This window comes from Pinus tabuliformis, chromosome 6 (genome assembly GCF_031772625.1).
Source record: "Pinus tabuliformis cultivar Carrire ecotype Pingquan chromosome 6, CPIR1, whole genome shotgun sequence".
NCBI lineage: Eukaryota > Viridiplantae > Streptophyta > Pinopsida > Pinales > Pinaceae > Pinus > Pinus tabuliformis.
The window spans coordinates 1,470,024,074-1,470,042,650 of NC_142292.1; positions in this window are offsets into that span (position 1 = coordinate 1,470,024,074).

Below are 18,577 nucleotides of genomic sequence, written 5' to 3' on the forward strand. Positions count from 1 at the left end.
TGTCTAGATTCTCCAGAGTAGTCACTTTCATTCCTTTTCGACTCTCTAAAAGAAAAGGTCCATCTGAGCACTTGTCCTTTCAGGCTTATTAAAAATCGAAGGAGACTAGAGTCATATTTAGCTTTTTCTTGACTCTTAAAAAATGAAAAAGAAAAGTTGTGTCTAAGCATCATTAAAATTGATTGAATTCAGGATAACATCCCTTTTCCTTAGTTGATCTTAGGTTGGAACATATGGCGACAAATTCGGAGTCCATTGATCAAGGAACCCTTTCTGATAGGAATCCTAGTCCTTTTCCTTCTTTCAGAAATATTGGTGCTCCTTATATGGCTACATTGTCCCTTCCGATATTTACCATTGGCCTACTAGTATGGTTGTTTTCAACCTCTTTGGTTCAAAATGTCGTGATTGACAAAATCAACCTCCAGTTGATCCTGAAGTTGACCCTTTGCCTTCTTCCTCTTTTGTTTCTCACTCCCCCTCTTCCTCTTTGTTGGTGAAAGTTTTGGTACTAGTAACCAGGTGACTAAGAAGAAGAAGAAGAAGAAGCCAATTCAGTAAGGGGGCAAACAAGCAACCATTGCTTTGAATGCAACATCTGATGAAAATCCGTCCGTTAAGCCTCACAAAGTCAAATATCCATGCATAATTTGGGAGACCATTTTCATCAAAATTGTCCTTACTTCCCTCGGACCTTGAAAGAACGGTCTTTCTGTTCACACCATCCCATGTCATCAACCTTTGGAGATTATGTTGGTAACACACCATCAACTAGTGATAGTAAATTTCATGGACATAAGGGAAAAGTCAACCTTCCATGTAGGTTATGTGGAGGTAATCACCCCTTTCACCTTTGTCCCTATTTGGATGAAGCCAAAAGAGTCTTGGATAACTGTCCTGCTTCACTGCAGCGACTTCCATTTGGTTACAAGAAACTCTCCCTAAATCCTTCACTAGTTGATGAATCGACTGGCCAAAATCAACCGTCGGTCGAAACCACTTTCTTTGAAAGTGAATCCTATGAGTCTCTACCCGATCCAAATCAACAGGTTGAGGTAATTGTTGACCCGATTTCACCTTCAACTAATTGTACCTTTCTTGAAGAGAGTGAAAATGATACTGCTCAAGTTCTTTTTGTTTCCTCAGATTTAAATGAGCTTGGGGGCAGTCCACCTATTCCATCAATACAGGAGGAAAATCCTCCAGTTCTCATAGCTCAGGGGTTAATTCTATCGTTTCTACGGTACCCCCTCCAAGTAATCTAGTCACTTCCTTTGATTGGAATCAACTAGCAGGATCCCACCTTCCTTCTTATGTGCCTTTCCAGATCATAGTACAAGTTTGTAAAATGATTGTATCTGGCACTATTATAGACAAAGGTGCATCAGTAAGTATCCTTTCCTCAACCGCTTGGCAAGCGCTCAGTTCGCCACCGCTTGTGCTTATTACAGAGAATTTGTTGGGCCTTAACAAAGGAACCAGTCGACCATTAGGGATCCTTCCTTAGTTACCTATCAATTTGGGAGGAAAAACCGTTTATCTAAACGTGATGGTAGTCCCAGGACCTTTAGATTACAATTTACTTCTTGGGCGTGACTATGTTTATCACATGGGAGCTATTATTTCAACACTCTTTCGAGTGATTTGTTTCCTGCATGAAGGCAGGATTGTCACTGTTGACCAGCTTTCATTTCCCAGTCCAAATATGGATCCTAGTCAACCATATTCCCTAAATGGTCCTTTTGTACCAATGGTATCATCCTTGCCACGAGTTAATTATGTGGCAACTTGTTCCCTACCTACATCGACTGATGATCAATTCAGTGATGTTGTAAATTATGTACTGGGGGCATTAGAACCAGATCTCTACTTCATGACCACTTATGAGTTCTGAACAAGGAGTCTGAGGATAGTTCATTGTCTTGTGTCAACCTCATTAAAAAATAAAACCAAGGGTCTTCGAGGATAGTTCGTTGTCTTGTGTCAACCTCGTTAAAAAATGAAACCAAGGAATCAGAGGATAGTTCGTTGTCTTGTGTCAACCTTGTTAAAAAAATAAACCAAGGAGAATGAGGATAGTTATTTTACTGTGTCAAACTCATAAAAAATGAAACAACTTACGAGCATAGTTTCTTATCTTGTGTCAAGCTCTTTTAAAAATGTAACAAGGTCCCAAGTTCCAAGTCGAGACTTTCACTTGATCTCGTAAAAGAACTATCCTCATATCCATGAGTAGTCTAATTAGGTGAATGTAATGAAGCTTGGGGGCAAAGCACCTAATGGTAAAGATAAGTTTCCCTGTAGGTTATGTGATTGATCTATCACACCATTCACCTTTGTCTATCTAGATGAAGCCAAAGAGGTGTTGGATAACCATCTTGCTTCAACGCAGTGACTTCCATCTGGTTACAAGAGACTCTCCTTTTCATCATGCTGGGGGCATGTAAATCAATTCAAGCATATTTTTTCGTTTTAAGCTTGTGTAAAAAAGAAACTGAAGCCAAGCATAGTTTGTTCGTTTCAAGCTTGTATAAACATGAAACCGAATCCAAGCATAGTTCCCCATGGTTCAAGCTTTTCTAAAAATGAACCCATTTTCAATTATTAACCCTTGTGATTGCCATTCTGTCATCCTCTTCAGCCTTGGTTGTTTTCATCTCATCACCACCATCTCTTTGGCCGATCATACACTTTCACTTGGTTGTCTTACCCTCTTTTGAGGAACAGCTGCAATGGGTGGTCTTATTAGCCAGCCTCTTCACATAAATCAACATGTTTTGAGAAGTTCCAAATCACCTGAGCCAGTTGCTACCCTAGACACCACTCGTTCCTCAAAATAGAGTCCTCTTTAAACTCTTTTCAGACTCTTTAACCATGAAAAGGTTATCGAGCGTTTGTCCTTTCTAGCTCATTAAAGTATTGGAAATGTCATCCCTCCTGTATTATTTTATCCTTTTTCGAACCTGAGGGATTACTTTACAAAAAAGAACTTATGGAGTTTTCTTTTCGTCCCTTTTCAAACACTCTAAACATGAAAAGGACTGAGTTATCCTTATCGTTAAACTCGTTAAAATAATAGCAACAAACTTGTCCATCCAGACGAGATTGAGTTTCATTGTCGCTAGACTGGTGAAAACATAAATAGGGACAGGTTTTCCAGAAGGGCGAATTATAGAAAAAGCATATGTTATCCTCCTCAAGCTTGACAAAAATAAAGAGGTACTCGTCAGCAATGACTGAGGAAAAAGGGAAAAAAATTGAAGAATTTATGGTAGCAAGTTGCTCTTGAACATGACACTTTCACTCCATCTCCATGATTGAGTTGGGTTGGGTTATTCCTTTCACCAGTCATCATACCATTGGCCTTTCATACCATACGTCTTTCAGGGTTAATGCTACCATTCATCTCAGTGTTTCCTACATGTTCAAGAGAAGTCATTTAGTTGAGAAATCACCATCTAGATAATGTCTCATACACTACAATACCTCCAACCTTCATTTTTTCATGACCACCATTCCTGAACCTTGTGTCGTCAGTTCATTTTCACCTCTAGAAATCATTTGCTTTGTTTCGTGTCGTAGATGTGGAATACATTAAGGCCCTCCTACCACGAGTCACTTCTTGTTGACATCAGCTCATTATCCAAGAAGTTGACCTAGAAACAACCCTTTCAGTGCTTTGAAGCTTGCATACATCAATGGCAAGTTTCTCACTACCGACGAGAGGTTGACATCAATGGCCTTCAACCAAAAGATTTTGCGTGGTGTTCGACATCGGATCATGTATTCACACCACGTGAATTATACTGTAGTACCTTGAGAATCATGATCATTATCAGTGATTCCTCTCTCGTCTGTTAACAACTCACATCATTGGCTAGTAATGAGGCGATGTCTTTCCATGTTCGACTTCAAAACATCTCTTCACATGGTTTGACTTGTACATCGGGTGAAGATTAAACGAGTTTGAAGACCCCAGATCTAGTTTCATCCATCCGAGCTGCGATATATTCAGGGACATAAAAAAATCAAATGTACAAAAGCTCTACATAGATGGTCATCCTAATCATGGATTGCGACTCTATATCTGTAGAATCACGAGTCTGTATCTGTAGACGACTATTTGGTCTATGTACATGAAATGAAATTTATAAAGCTGAGTATGGGAATGCCTCCCTCAGCTGGATCATGAAAATCATATTATGATGATGTATTTTATTGTAACTTATGCATTTCACCTTCCAGTTCGAAACTTCGGATCCTCATGATAAAGCATTTCACCCGACATGAATACTTACGACCTCATGCTTTAGGGGGAAACTTTTATAAACATATTTGGGCACATCAACCCCAAACTTATATGTTGATGTATTAGGGCTCATTAACCCCTAAAAGAGTTATTTCATACCCTAAAGGAACATAGTCATCTGAATGCATCATTCCCCAAAAGTTCCATCTAAGAAACCATCTAGAAATTGCCTAAATTGAACCATACTAATTGCTCCACTGGTAAAGTGCGATGCATACTAAGTGGTACACTACCAGGGTGTGATGCATACTATTTAGGCCTTCTATAGGGTGCGATGGGCGAGGATGGACAACTGTCTGGGACAGTTTGTTAGTTGGTTGCTCATGGAATCTTCTAGAAACTTCTCTTGTGCCACTTGCCTCTCTGAATTCGCCCAAGGATGAATAAGGGATCTAGGAAATCATCTCCAATCCCTTCCCTTGTGGAACCAATTATAACAAGTGGAACGACACTAATCAAACCCCATGGATGACTCACACCCTTGCAAACATCTATAAACAGATCTCCAATCCAAGAGATCTGGAGGCTGGAATATTGTGAATTGCAAGTAAGTGATGATAGTTTGTAATTGAGGAGAGAGCATTGTATTCTTGTTGGAGTGATCTTGCTATTTCATGAGGTGAAGAAGGATTGAAGCTGGGAGGATGGCACTGGATCAGACAACTGGGTTGTAATTCTCCTTTCTATTAATAAAGCTCTTCAAGTTTTCTCCCATAAGATTGTGCAATTGTGAATGTTATCATTTGTGAATGCTATCATTTGTTCATTATATATCTGATTCTGTAATGTTTATGTTGTAATAGATCATGATGATTTAACGGTTCTTTGTTGATGTACTTGTGCAGGTACTCTCCAAGCGTGTTAAGTATGGGGAGGAGTTGCAGGATCTATCAAAGGGGAGAGAGATCAAGCAAGGGATTAAGTGGAAGTTCTAGTTTGGTTCCATTATCTTTCTCTTAAATAATTGAATTGCTTTAAACTGTTGTTTCTAGGGTAGCTTCCAAGCCTAGAGGGCTAGCATTCTTTAGGAATACTAGTTTTCCCAAAAACAACTAGCCATTCATAAAAATGATAATTGTATTGCAGGAAAGCTTCAACAACCAGACAGGCACTTGTTGATAACAAAGCACCATAAGTTGGCAATGGAGGCAGTATGTGGGCATGCATCTTGACAGATCTTTCTTGTTTTAATTCTTATTCATTAGTGGAGCTTTGAACAATTATAGAGAGTGGGTACACCTGTGGTTAGGGTGTTCTGGATATTTTTATGAAAAAATATTGAAACATATGTATTGGATTGAGTCCTAAATCCGACCCAGAATTTTTCAAGCTTTATCAGTACCTCACAATTCGCCATAAGTGCCATAAGCTATTGATCCCAAACTAGCAATAAAAATAGAACCCTACTTCACCATCAAAGATAGAGATGAGGGTACCACCACCTTGTTTACCAAGATAATTTAGAAGGACAATTGATCCAACATTTGCAATATAAATAGAGGCATCAAGGCAAATCTTAAAAAAATATAGAACTAGCTTATGGGTCTCCATCACTTTGAGATCTGGGCACCTAGCTTACTTCAGGGAAATTGGGATATGACAAAGAGAGTTTGAGCCCTTCTTTTGAAGCACATCATCCATTGAAATATTGATGGGATTCGAATTGTGAGCAGAGAAAATCTGGGCTAAATCCAATATGACCATTCCCCTAGGGTTAGTAAGCTTGATGGGAGCAAATTGTAAATAGTGGCTTAAGAGTATCACTGACATTCGAGAGATTGAGGAAGCCATTGGAGGAATAAGTCCTGCCTTGGTAGGTTTGCTCTTATTTCGAAATGAATGCAAGAAAGAATGGTAGACATAGGGATGAGTAACGCAGAGTTATGGGATGTCAGTAGCATTGATATAAGATGAGCACCAACCAATGAAGGGGAATCCGCCGACTAAGTCAACTAACCCCCCCTTTTGACTCCCTATCTCTATTCTCTTTTGTCTTCACAACCTTTGACGAGGAAGTGAATGTGTTTGGAAGTTGACGAAACCCTTATTATCAAAGGGTAAGAATAATTTTGTTTCATGTGCGAAGAGAATCACAAGGAGTCTGGAGCGATTGCAGAAAAATAAATGGAAATTATTGCTGTCATACTCTTACCATCTTGTAGGTAAGGGAACTAGCAACGACAAGATCCCTCCAAGGCTCCATTGCAGCTAGCTTTAGGAATAAGTGCATCTACTAAAATGCCGAGACCATGACCCCTTCACGGGGCCATTGCAGATCGCCGGAGGAATAAATCTGTACAACCATGAGCTTGAGGAACAAGTGTTGCATGTAAAACCATGAGCTTGAGGAATAAGTGTTTCCTAAGGAATAAGTGCACCTACTGCAATACCAATATCGGAAGCTCTTCAAGGGGCCATTGCATCTTTCTTGAGGAACAAGTGTGTACAACCATGAGGAATAGGTGTCTGAAATTTATATTCTATGCTCTTGAAAACTCAAGAGCTAAGAGCAAGATGCATTTGACACTTAATGAAGTTGCTCTTGATAGCTTAATATCCAAAATCAACGAAAATGAAGCTTATTATGTGTTATGGAATATTCGCATTAAATTTTCAAGGATTAATTCTAGCATTAATTCAATGGAGTATAAAATGTGATAGATTTGCTCAAGTTTATGCTTAGTGTTGCCTAGATATGAGGCTAAATAAGATTCTCATTTTCTCATTGGAGAAGAGAGAAAAATTGAAACAAAATCTTGGTTAAAATGAAGAAATTTGTATTTCTATATTTATGCAACAAATAACCAGACTAAAAATGATTACTATATTCCCTAGCCCGAAGGGGTAGGGACCAATAAATCTAAAAATAAGAATAAATTGATATTTATAAAGTAATATAGTGAAGTTTTTAAAATTTTATTTATTTAAAATATTCAAATAATTTTGAAAACTGTATTTATGTTTTTTCAATAGCATAATATTATATTAAAATAAAAATAAATTAAGAAATATGATGTCTTACTATTATTTTTAAACTAACAATCATCACATCATTTAACTCATGTCAGCTCATCTTTCCTACTCTTTACATATTTTTTAAAATGAATTCATTAAAATTAATATACATTTTTAAAAAATTATATAATTAAAAACAAATTATAAGAAATGTTTTATCTTTATAATAATATAATTTTTCTAATCCTTATGTTCATTCATTTTTGGTTGAGAATATGTAGAACTATATGTCTCTATTTTCTAGTGTTCATAGATAATTAACTCTTTTATTTGTGTAATTTAATAGTCTGCCATAAACTAGCATATACCAAACAAGTAAAATACCTAACTAAAAGTGTCCATCAAAACTCTAGGCATCAAAGAGATTGTAGAGGAAATGGCTCATGAGTTTCCTATCTCTCTCGCTCTCTCTCTCTCTCTCTCTCTCTCTCTCTCTCTCTCATTATATCATTCCCTTCCTCCTCCATAAATCCCCCCGCTCTCTCTCTCTCTCTCTCTCTCTCTCTCTCTCTCCCTCTCTCTTCATCAATATTTATCCCTACACTAGTTGTATCTCTTTCTCTCTCCTTCTATCCTTTGTCTCCTTGTCTCACTTTCCCACATACTCTATCTATTTACTCTCTCTCCTTCCTCCTAATTTCCACCCTTACTCTCTCCTCTTCCTCTCTTTTTCTATCCTTTTCTCACTCCCTTAATCACTCTTAAAAAATAACCCTCAACCCAACTCTCTCTCTCTCTCTCTCTCTCTCTCTCTCTCTCTATATATATATATATATATATATATATATATATATTCTTCTCTCTATCACCCCCTCTTTCTCTATCTCCCCTATATTTGTCTCAATCTCCCCATTAATCTCTCTCTCTCTCTCCCTCTATTTATCTCCTTCCTTTAGCTCTATCTCTATCTCCCTCCCACCTCCCCCTCTCTATCATTCTCTTCCCCATCCCCATCCCTCTCTCTGCCCCCTCTAACTCTCTTTCTCTATCTCTCAAACTATTTATTTATCTCCTTCTATTTCTAATTCTCTATCCCGCTCTTTCACTCATTCCCCCTATCTTATTCACCCCTTGTGTCATCTTTCTATCTCTCATTATTCCTCTCTCTGCCCCCTCCACTCTCTCCCTTTTTTTCTCTACCCCCACATCTCTCACTTAGTCACACAATATCTCACTCTCCTATAAACCACACACTATTGCTTTGTTGTCCATATCTCCTCTCTCTCTCTCTCTCACACTCAGTCCCTCCTTCACAAAACCCCAATCCAACCTCTTATTTATCTTCCTCCCTATATCCTCAACAATTATCTCTTGGACCCTCTTCATCCCCTAGCCTCTTTCCCTATCTCTCTCACTTTTCAAATCCCACTCACTCACTCACTTTATCCCCTCTTTTCGTCTCATTCACCAACTCATTATTCTTCACCCTCCTCTCTCTCTTTATCCCTCTCTCCCTCTTCTTCCCCTCCAACCCCATGTCAACTATTTCCCATGCATTAAAATCCCTATCTATATGACTTCACATACATTCCTACTATTATGAATGTGCACATTTTTCTCATACTAGGAACACACATTATAGGAACGAACATGTGGTTTTTGTATGAGGAACATTCACACATTTTAAATGCTATAAATATACATACATTTTCATTGCTAGGAACACATCGATAATTTGTTGAGTTTTTTTTTTTTCTAGTGGGAAGCTTACATGGACGATGAGTTTTTTGTTTTGGATATGGGTTTGATATGACAAACATGATGATTGTGGATGAAAATACATGAAAAAAATCATATTTCCAAAAAAACATACTATATCATTATTTTTTGAAGATATTTTTTCTATAGGTTAGACAAATCTATTTTCCATAGAAGTACATAAACATATAGAGTTGATTGGATACTATCTAAATATATAATTAAGACCTATAATCTTAAAGAAGGTGTTGTTTGATAATATTAAGACTGATATTTTTTTTTTAATATTTTTTTGCCCGAAAAATATGTAAAACTGTGTCTCTATTGGCTCGGGAATATATCAGGGTCTAGTGGACATGTATGGCACCCATCCAATCATAATCCTAGACAACAAAAAGATTGTAAGTAAATTTAAATAGAAAATTTTGAAGTTAGAAAATAATAATAATATTATTATTATAATAAAATATTAATATAGTGAATTAAAAAACCCATCGATGCAAATACTTAACTATTTAGCTGCATGCAAGATACTAAGTAAGATACTTACTTAGTGTTTCTCTTCAGAACACAGAAGTTGCATCTTACATAAGTAAATGAGATTTAGGGAGTAGCTAACAGACAGGGGTCAATTACATGTAACTGAGTTAATGTTTTTGTAGAGCTAAACTACAAATATCAAAGAAATTATAAATGTATAATCAATTAAATTTTAATTTTAATTATAGCTAAATAAATTCATATTTATAGAATAATAAAGTGAAGTTACAAAATCCATTTTATCTATATTTAGATCTATTTAACCATTATAGAAATGTATTTCTTCTTGAACAATGAAGTTCACATTGCAGTCTGTCAGTTTATGCCTTATATAATAGGGTTAATCAATAATGGTTATTCATTCTTATTGTGAGCACAAACTTTCATTTGTCAAACAAAAATGATTTCACACAATAGCATGATATAATGCAACACCAGAGGCAAGGATAATAAAGTAGGAGGATATATGCATAGGAGAATAAGAAAGAGAATGGGTTTTCTGGAAATTTGTAAAAGTGATAAACTGGAAAGGTATGGGAGTAGAAAAAACGGATGTTGTTGTGAACACTTGAGTTTGAAGGATCACAACTTCATATACATAGATGGGGGTTTGTATAAGAAAAAAGGGTAGGGGGGATATTGCATTTATTCTAGTGGACCCAATATCACTTTGGCAAATTACTACCCCTACCAGTAGCACAAAAACATAGTCCCCACAATTTAACTTAAAGCCATTATGGAGGCCATCATGCATTTGAAATTACATCACCAATCCTGCACTCGCATCAACATCTTCACTGACTTTGAGTTTGTGCTGGTGCATCTAGTGAACCTTGTCAATGGAAAGGAAGGTCTCGAGTTGTACAATAACTTGGGTGCCACCATTTTGATGGAGATAAAGGAGGATCGGGGATGGTTAGCCAAATTTGTGTTGCAAAAGGTGAAGGCGCTCTTGAGAGTCGAGGGAAACCAAGTGGTCGACCAATATGCTAAACTCGGAGCTAGGAAATCCCCCAAGCTAGTCATCGCTCCTTGGACTTTGTCTCTTGCCAATTCCCTCCATTGCAACCGGGAGCAGAATGATGAAGTTTACTCAACATCTTATGCTTGTTTTGACTCCTACAGGAGGAATACAACATGACTCTCTCACACCCCTCCTTCGCTAAAAGTGTAAGATGACAACGATTATGAATTTCGTGAGATAGTGGAAGCATTGGACAACAATTGAACCAGTGGAACCTTTCAAAAGCTGGCTTTGGGAATTCCATGAGGAATATCTGTGGAGGCCATGGAAGGTTATCACAGTGTTGATTGGGTTTTTTGTTTGCCATCAATGTCATACAAGGATACTGTAGCTTCCATGAATATACGCAAAAATCATAATGGGTAGGTCATATTACGTTGTTGAACAACCTAACCAAGTATGTATTTCAACTTATTATTATTATAAAAAATTGCATAATTAATGAAATTGTAGTTTTTATAAGTATTTTTTTTTTTTTTTAATTATAATGATTAGTAATTAGATTAGTTGGAATCATTCCTTATTATTATAATTTCTAAATATTTATGTATGTCCTTTTTTAAGAGATACAAGTAAATAGGGAATTTAAAATTCAAATATGTTAATATATAACATTTTATTTCCATAACATTTGCTAATAGAGTTGCTCAAAAATTATAAATAATAAGGATTCTTGGACAAGAGTGGGGGAATCTTTGTTAGATTTTGACATTGCCAAGAGCAGTGCTCGAAAAAATATGAGTCCCACTCCAGTAAGCTCTCAAAATGCACAAGGAAATCAATTGTTCTTTCCAGCTATTTGATAAGACGGACCCAACTAAATTTTAAGTACTTTGAGCATAATACCTTGAATTACTAGCATTATTATTGATGGTCGTGCATTTATATATATGTGTGTGCGGGGCAGGTTGGTGGTTTGAACTTTGGACCAAAATTCCCTTTTATTATGTGGAAGCATTATACATAAAACATGATAAGAGTTTGCAAGGCACGGGGAAGATGTGTATATGAAGGATAGTTCACATCATGATTCTTCAAAGTCCTCCCTATGTACCTGTTTTGTGCGATGCACCTACCATTACTCTGGTCATTGGCATTAAGTTCAATATAATATATTTGAATGAATGGTTTATGATATCTTGATCACTTATTTATCTATATATATATATATATATATATATCTATATATATGGAAAATATTTTTCATATCATCAAATTTGTAAATATTTTTTAATGGTTATTCATATTTTTTAATGGTTGAATAAATAGCATTTTCTAGATAATATTGAAAATTAATTTTTAATTAGTTAAATAAATATATTTTCTAATATTATGCAATATTGAAAATATTTAATAGTTATAATTGAGCATAACTATTATATTTAATTAATATTGAATAGAGTTGTTTTATATAGTGAATGTAGTATAATAGTAAATTTATATTAAAATTAATATGTTTTGATGGTTTGCGGATTTCTGTGGTGTGGTTTTTGAGGTTTAGAATTCGTTTATTCCACAGTTTTCATTTTGTGTTGTCTATGTTTCGAGTCTAGAACAAGACTCATCCTCGAGACTGATTGACAAAGAAGAGATGTCTTAGTTTCAAATATGTATCAAGGAATTGTAAAGTACAGTCGACTAGTTCAATATTAGGCTAGATCGGATTCCCTTGTTTGTATTTTAAACCTTGTCTTTTCGAGATCACAGACCGCTTTCCAGGTTTCCGCTCCGTACAGGGTAACAATGATTGTTTTCATATTTATGTGGTGTGGTTTTTGAGGTTCAGAATTTGGATATATTCCACAATTTTCATTTTGTGTTGTCTATGTTTCGAGTCTAGAACAAGACTCATCCTCAGGAATGATTTACAAAGAAGAGAAGCCCTAGTTTTAAATATGTATCAAGGAATTGTAAAGTACAATCGACTAGTTCAATATTGGTATAGATTGGATTCCCTTCTTTGTATTTTAACCCTTATCTTTTCAATATCACGGAGCTCTTTCCAGGTTTCCCCTCCATACAGGGTAACAATGATGGTTTACAGATTTCTGTGTTGTGGTTTTTGAAGTTCAGAATTCAGATATTCCACAGTTTTCATTTAATATATTTTACCATAAATTTAATTTAAGATAGATAATAAAAATTATAGTTTGGATGGATTATATAGTTAATTGTATGTTTATATGATTTTAATGCTAATCATTCAAGATTGGCCAGCCCCAACCACTCTAACGTAGCTCTACAACATTCTGGGTCTTGCCAATTTGTACCGCAAGTTCGTGTTGGGGTTCTCTCATATCACTTGGCCCTTGAGTCAAGCCACCAAGGGAGGAGTGAAAGAAAAATTATTTTTGTCTGAATCTCAACAGAAGGAACTCGCATAGTTGAAACATCACCTTTGCTCTGCACTCATTCTCACATTACCAGACTTACAACAACCATTTGAGATCAAGATAGATGCCTCTAACTATGCTATTGGGGGATTCCTTACTCAACAGGGGCATCTAGTTGCATATCATAGTGAGACACTTTTAGACACAATCTGGAAGTATCCTAATTATGACAAAGAGATGCATTCCATTATCCAGGCTTGCCGACAATAGAAGCATTACATTTTGGGGAAGAAAATGGTCATCCACAGAGACCACCGACCCCTGCATTTCATACAGGCACAAGGGAAGTTGCAGAACAATCACCATAAAAAGTGGTCCACATACATAAAATAGTTCCATTTGAATGTAAAGTACAAGAATAACAACACCAATAATGTTGCATATTACCTCAACCGACCACCAATAATGGAATTCACCATCGTGTTCAACTAGACTTGTGGGCACGAGACTTTTGATTGGCCACTTCTCTACAAAAGCGACCCAGAATTTGACCACACAGACTAGATGCTCATGGAGGTTTAGCAAGTTCCATATTTTCACCTCTAGGATGCATTATTATGCCACTTGGGACACCTTTGTGTTCCTTAAAGCGAGCGTGCTAAGATGATTTGGGAAGTGCACTACAGTTGATTCGTTGGGCATTTTTGGGTCGATAAAATAGTGGCAATACTGCAAAAGTATTTCTATTGGTTGAATCTTCAACATGATGTCAAGAAGTACATCATATCCTTCACTACCTATGCCATTTCCAAACTAACCATTAAGAAGCAAGGCCTCTATATGTTGCTTCCTACCCATAGTCAACCTTGGGAATCCATCTCCATGGATTACATGTCGCGCCTTCCTTCTACTAAGCAGGGAAATAAATGTGTTTTTGTGGCCGTCGATAGATTCTTGAAGATGGCCATTATGGAAGCTGGAAAGAATAATATCATAGCAGAAGCCATTTCTAAACTCTTCTTTGAATGAGTGTGGGTACACTTCAGGATCCCACAGTCTATAATATTAGATCGAGACAACAGGTTCCTCAGTAGATTTTGGTCCAGTGACTGGTCGATGCTAGACACCAAGCTCACTAAGTCCATAACTTTCCATCCCCAAACTGATGGCCAAACAGAGGTTGTAAATAGGATGATCATACATTTTACGCATGTAAAACTCAAATAATCCATGCACATGGGATGAGAGCCTCCCCTATGTCTAGCAAAACCATAACCAGGCTCTCTACAACTCGACTGAACACAACCCTTTTCAAGTGGGCTTGGGATTCTATCCATTATGTCCCATTGATGTGGATATACCATTTGTAGCTACTTAGGAAGTTTAATCTCATGTCTAGTCCGATGATGACAAGGAAAACAACTTCATTAAGCACATTCAACACATCCTCTAATAGGTCCATAGTATCCTAGAGAAATCAAATGCCAAGTACAAGTAACGAGATGATCAACATCGGGTGCCACATAAGTTTCAGCTGGGTGACAAAGTCTGGTTGTATTTGAAGAAGGAACGCCTTACTGGAGCCTATCGGAAACTCAGACCACTCCGATATGGTCCTTACACCATTACCAAGGTTTTGGGAGACAATGAATTTGAGCTCATAATTCCCCCATTCCTTGGCCTGCACCCAATGTTCAATGGTTACCGCCTTCAGTGATACTTCCCACCATTGTTGGACACATGAAACATTGCAGAACATCTCACACCTGTAGAGTTAAATCCAGATTTCATAGAACAAGACACCACTAATCGAATCATGGATATAAAGATCAAGAACACCCGATAGCAAAGGATCCAACTATATCGAGTTGTTAAAGCAGGCCAAATCCTTCACTAGGGCAAGTAGTTCACCAAGGACCAAGTTCAACAGAATTTTCCTCATCTCATGGAGGAACTCAATGAAATTTCTACCCACCTATTCTACTTGGACCCCCACCATTGTTTCTTTTTAGTCTTTTAATTTCGTTAATTGTAGCATAGTTTACTATTTTTGGTAGTTTTTAGGGCCTTGAACTTCTAGAGCCATTTTGAGGCCTTAAATGGCGTTTTTTGGGGAAACCAGGGCCAAAATAGATAATATATTGATGTTTCCCACTCAAAAATTGTATTCCTCAGATGTCTTTTTAACAAGGTATTGTGCACGTCAAACAGAGATCGTATGCCAAATTTACGACCCTGGGAAGTTGATGTACCAATTTACGCAAACGAAGCCCACAGTTTTGGCACTTCATCTCCTAAAGTCAGGTTTTTGGATGTTTATTGTTTTCCATTGTTTCTCAATAATAAATATGCCTCTGAGCCTCATTGTAACACAATTCAGAGGCATGTAACCACCACATCTCTTCTCAGAGATAAGGTACCATCACCCGAGATAGTTTATTTCCATTCTGAATGTAAGCATATTCAGATATTTGATATTAATGAAATGAAGTTTTATTTTTTTTTCATCTCTCTGTTTATGGTTATCTCTGTAATTTGTTTCATTCTTGTTTAAATTCATATCAATAAAAAAATCACATATGAAAACATGTATAAGCTATTAGTTTTAATAACTTTAAGCAATTGGTGTAAAATATCATTTGATAAATAATTACTTTTAATAAAATATCTTTCTTATAAAGAGTATAGTAAATAATATACACCACATACTTGTATGTATAAGATGTGGATTCTTGTGAAATTACTCTCATTGACCAAATGTTCATGTTTCTCATCATATCACAACCTTGGCACAAAAATATTGAAGGATTAATGTGAAGTGCGATAGAAATTAAGAGTGCCTCTTGTTGTCATCAACTTATGATATGCATTATTAATCATTGATGTCATCATTCTTATGTCATCTAAGAGGATCTCATCATTAGATGTCTAAATGTATTATGTAACATATATTTATATTTTCTACTCGAAAGTGATGTGTAGCATAACAATATATGTGATTTCTTGTATAATTATAAAAGTTTAAGATGCAAATAGTGTAGAGATATTGTAGATTGAAATGAATGAGCTTTAGATGTGTAATTGGGTATGTGGAAACATAAATGTTGGAGATTTAACTCCTACTTGTCTTATGCATCTTAAATGTTGTTCCTGATCATTAAATTTTATTGTATGTTATTGTTGTGTGAGTTGTCTCATTGTTAGTTAGTTGGATTTGAGAGATTTAATCCAACTAATATAGCTTGTACTTTGTTGTTTGGTTGAGATATTTTTAACTACTTGATTTTTTGGTTGATATAGAATTTCTATCTTTAACCAATCATTTATGTATTTATATGTTTGTTTATTCAAATATAAAAATAATTTTTTATGTGCAATTAGTTTCTTAAATTGGTATCAAAGCCAGTAGCTCTGGGTTAAATCCATTAAAGGAGGGCCTAAGTATATGTGAAAGATGTGAAACTAATTACTCCTATAGTAGACTAGTCGTGTAAATATGTGACAAAGTATGTTATATAGTTGTATGTGTTTTCTATTGTGATTGTGAGGATGGTATGATTGCTAGATAGGCGATTTAAATCCCAATGATATTATTGGGATAATTCTAGCAACAACATGGTTAGCAAGGTACATTTTTCATATTACTTCAACGATATTGCATCCCTCCTAAAGTAGCTACGATACAAGACCTATATATGAACAAAGAGCTACATATTGGGAATCCAACTTGTCGATTACACCTTTACGAGGGTTATGATAGAACCTGATGGAGATCATTTTATATGATTTTGAAGGTAATTCGAGAAGCTAATGAAGACTTTGCACACGAGAAGATCAAAGACAAGTACTCAATAAGGGATTGTGTTTGATATCTAACTCCTACTTGTCTTGTGCATATTGAAATATGTTCATTATTAGTAAATGTTATTGTTGTGTGAGTTGTTTGATTTTTAATTAATTGGATTTGAGAGATTTTTTCCAACTAATATATCTCTTACTTTGGTATTTGGTTTAGAGGTTTTTCTCAACTAATTGATTGCATGTAAAAGATAGAATTTATGTCTTCAACTAATTATTGATGTATTTATATGTGTGTTTAATCTAATGTAAAATAGGTTTTGATGTGCATTTAGTTTCGTAAATTGATATCAACTCTAGTGGCTATGGATTAAGTCCCTTAAGGGAGGGCCCATGTATATGTGAAATATGGGAAACTTATTATTCCTATGTTAGTATTTTGAACTCGTTAACATTTAAATATTAAAGAAATGCACAAGAAATAGAAATCGAATCACACAACAAGACACACAAAAAATTGACATGGTAAAATCATAACTGTGTGTCAAGAAAACCTCCATGGGGAAAGGGATTAGAATTCTTATTGCTCTAGCTCAAAAATGACACTCCAAACATTACATCAAGCCTATCAGGCAATCACCAATTTAAGACTCAAACATTTCGTTACATAACTCCCTATGATTACAAAATTGTCTGAACGATAAAACTATATTTACTCAGATAATTACATTATCAACATTAATTGTTGTCATTCTTTAACTATATCCACCGTGAAAAAAAAATCCTAATCCCTTTCGCATGCCCATTCATCATCTCTTCTACAATCCAAGAGAATCCAAACACCATCTCATCTTCTCTACCAATACTATCTTCATGAACATGTATGCACAATTTTCCTGTGTGTGGACCTTCTTCAAAGCTACTTTGCCACCATCGATCAATTGTATTACAAACTGGTATCTAACATCAATGTGCTTAGTACTGCTATGATAAGCTGGATTTGTAGCCAACTAAATAACACTCCAACTATCACATAATACATTCACTTTCTCCTGCCTCTTTCCAAGCTCATCAAGTGGACCTTTAAACTAGATTGCCTCTTTACAGGCATCTAAAGCAACTATATACTCTGCTTAAGTAGTGGACAAAACAACTGTTTCTTGAAGCTTTGATATCCAACTAATTACTTCACCTACATGATTAAAAACATATCCTGTAGTAGATCTCCTTTTGTCAAAGTCACCTGCATAATCAACATCCACATGTCCGTAGACTGAATTTCTACTATCATTAAAGATGACACAATGGTCACTTGTGCCTCTCAAATATCGAAGCACCCATTTCAATGCTTGCCAGTGTTCCCCTCATGTTTTTGCCATGAACCTACTGACAACTTCAACTGCATGTGAAATGTGAGGTCTTGTAGATACCATCACATACATTAAGTTTCCTACTACATTTTCATATGGTACACGAGACATATACTTCTTTTCTTCATCAATTCTAGGACCCAAATTCGAATAAAGCGTAACATGGGAAGATAAGGGAACAATAACAAGTTTCACATTATCCATACGAAAATTTGCAAGTATTTTCTCCACACACTTCTATTGTGATAAAAATATATTTCCATTTTCCATGTCTCTGTGTATCTCCATTCCCAAGATATGTTTTGTAGCTCCAAGATCCTTCATGTCAAATTTCCTAGAAAGATTAGTCATTAACCTGTTGATCGCTTCCATGCTTTTTCTTGAAATAAGCATATCATCAACATACAAAACCAAGATAATTCATATGTCATTAAAACTCTTAAAATACACATAATGATCATACTCACTTATATTGAAGTTCTGGCTCACC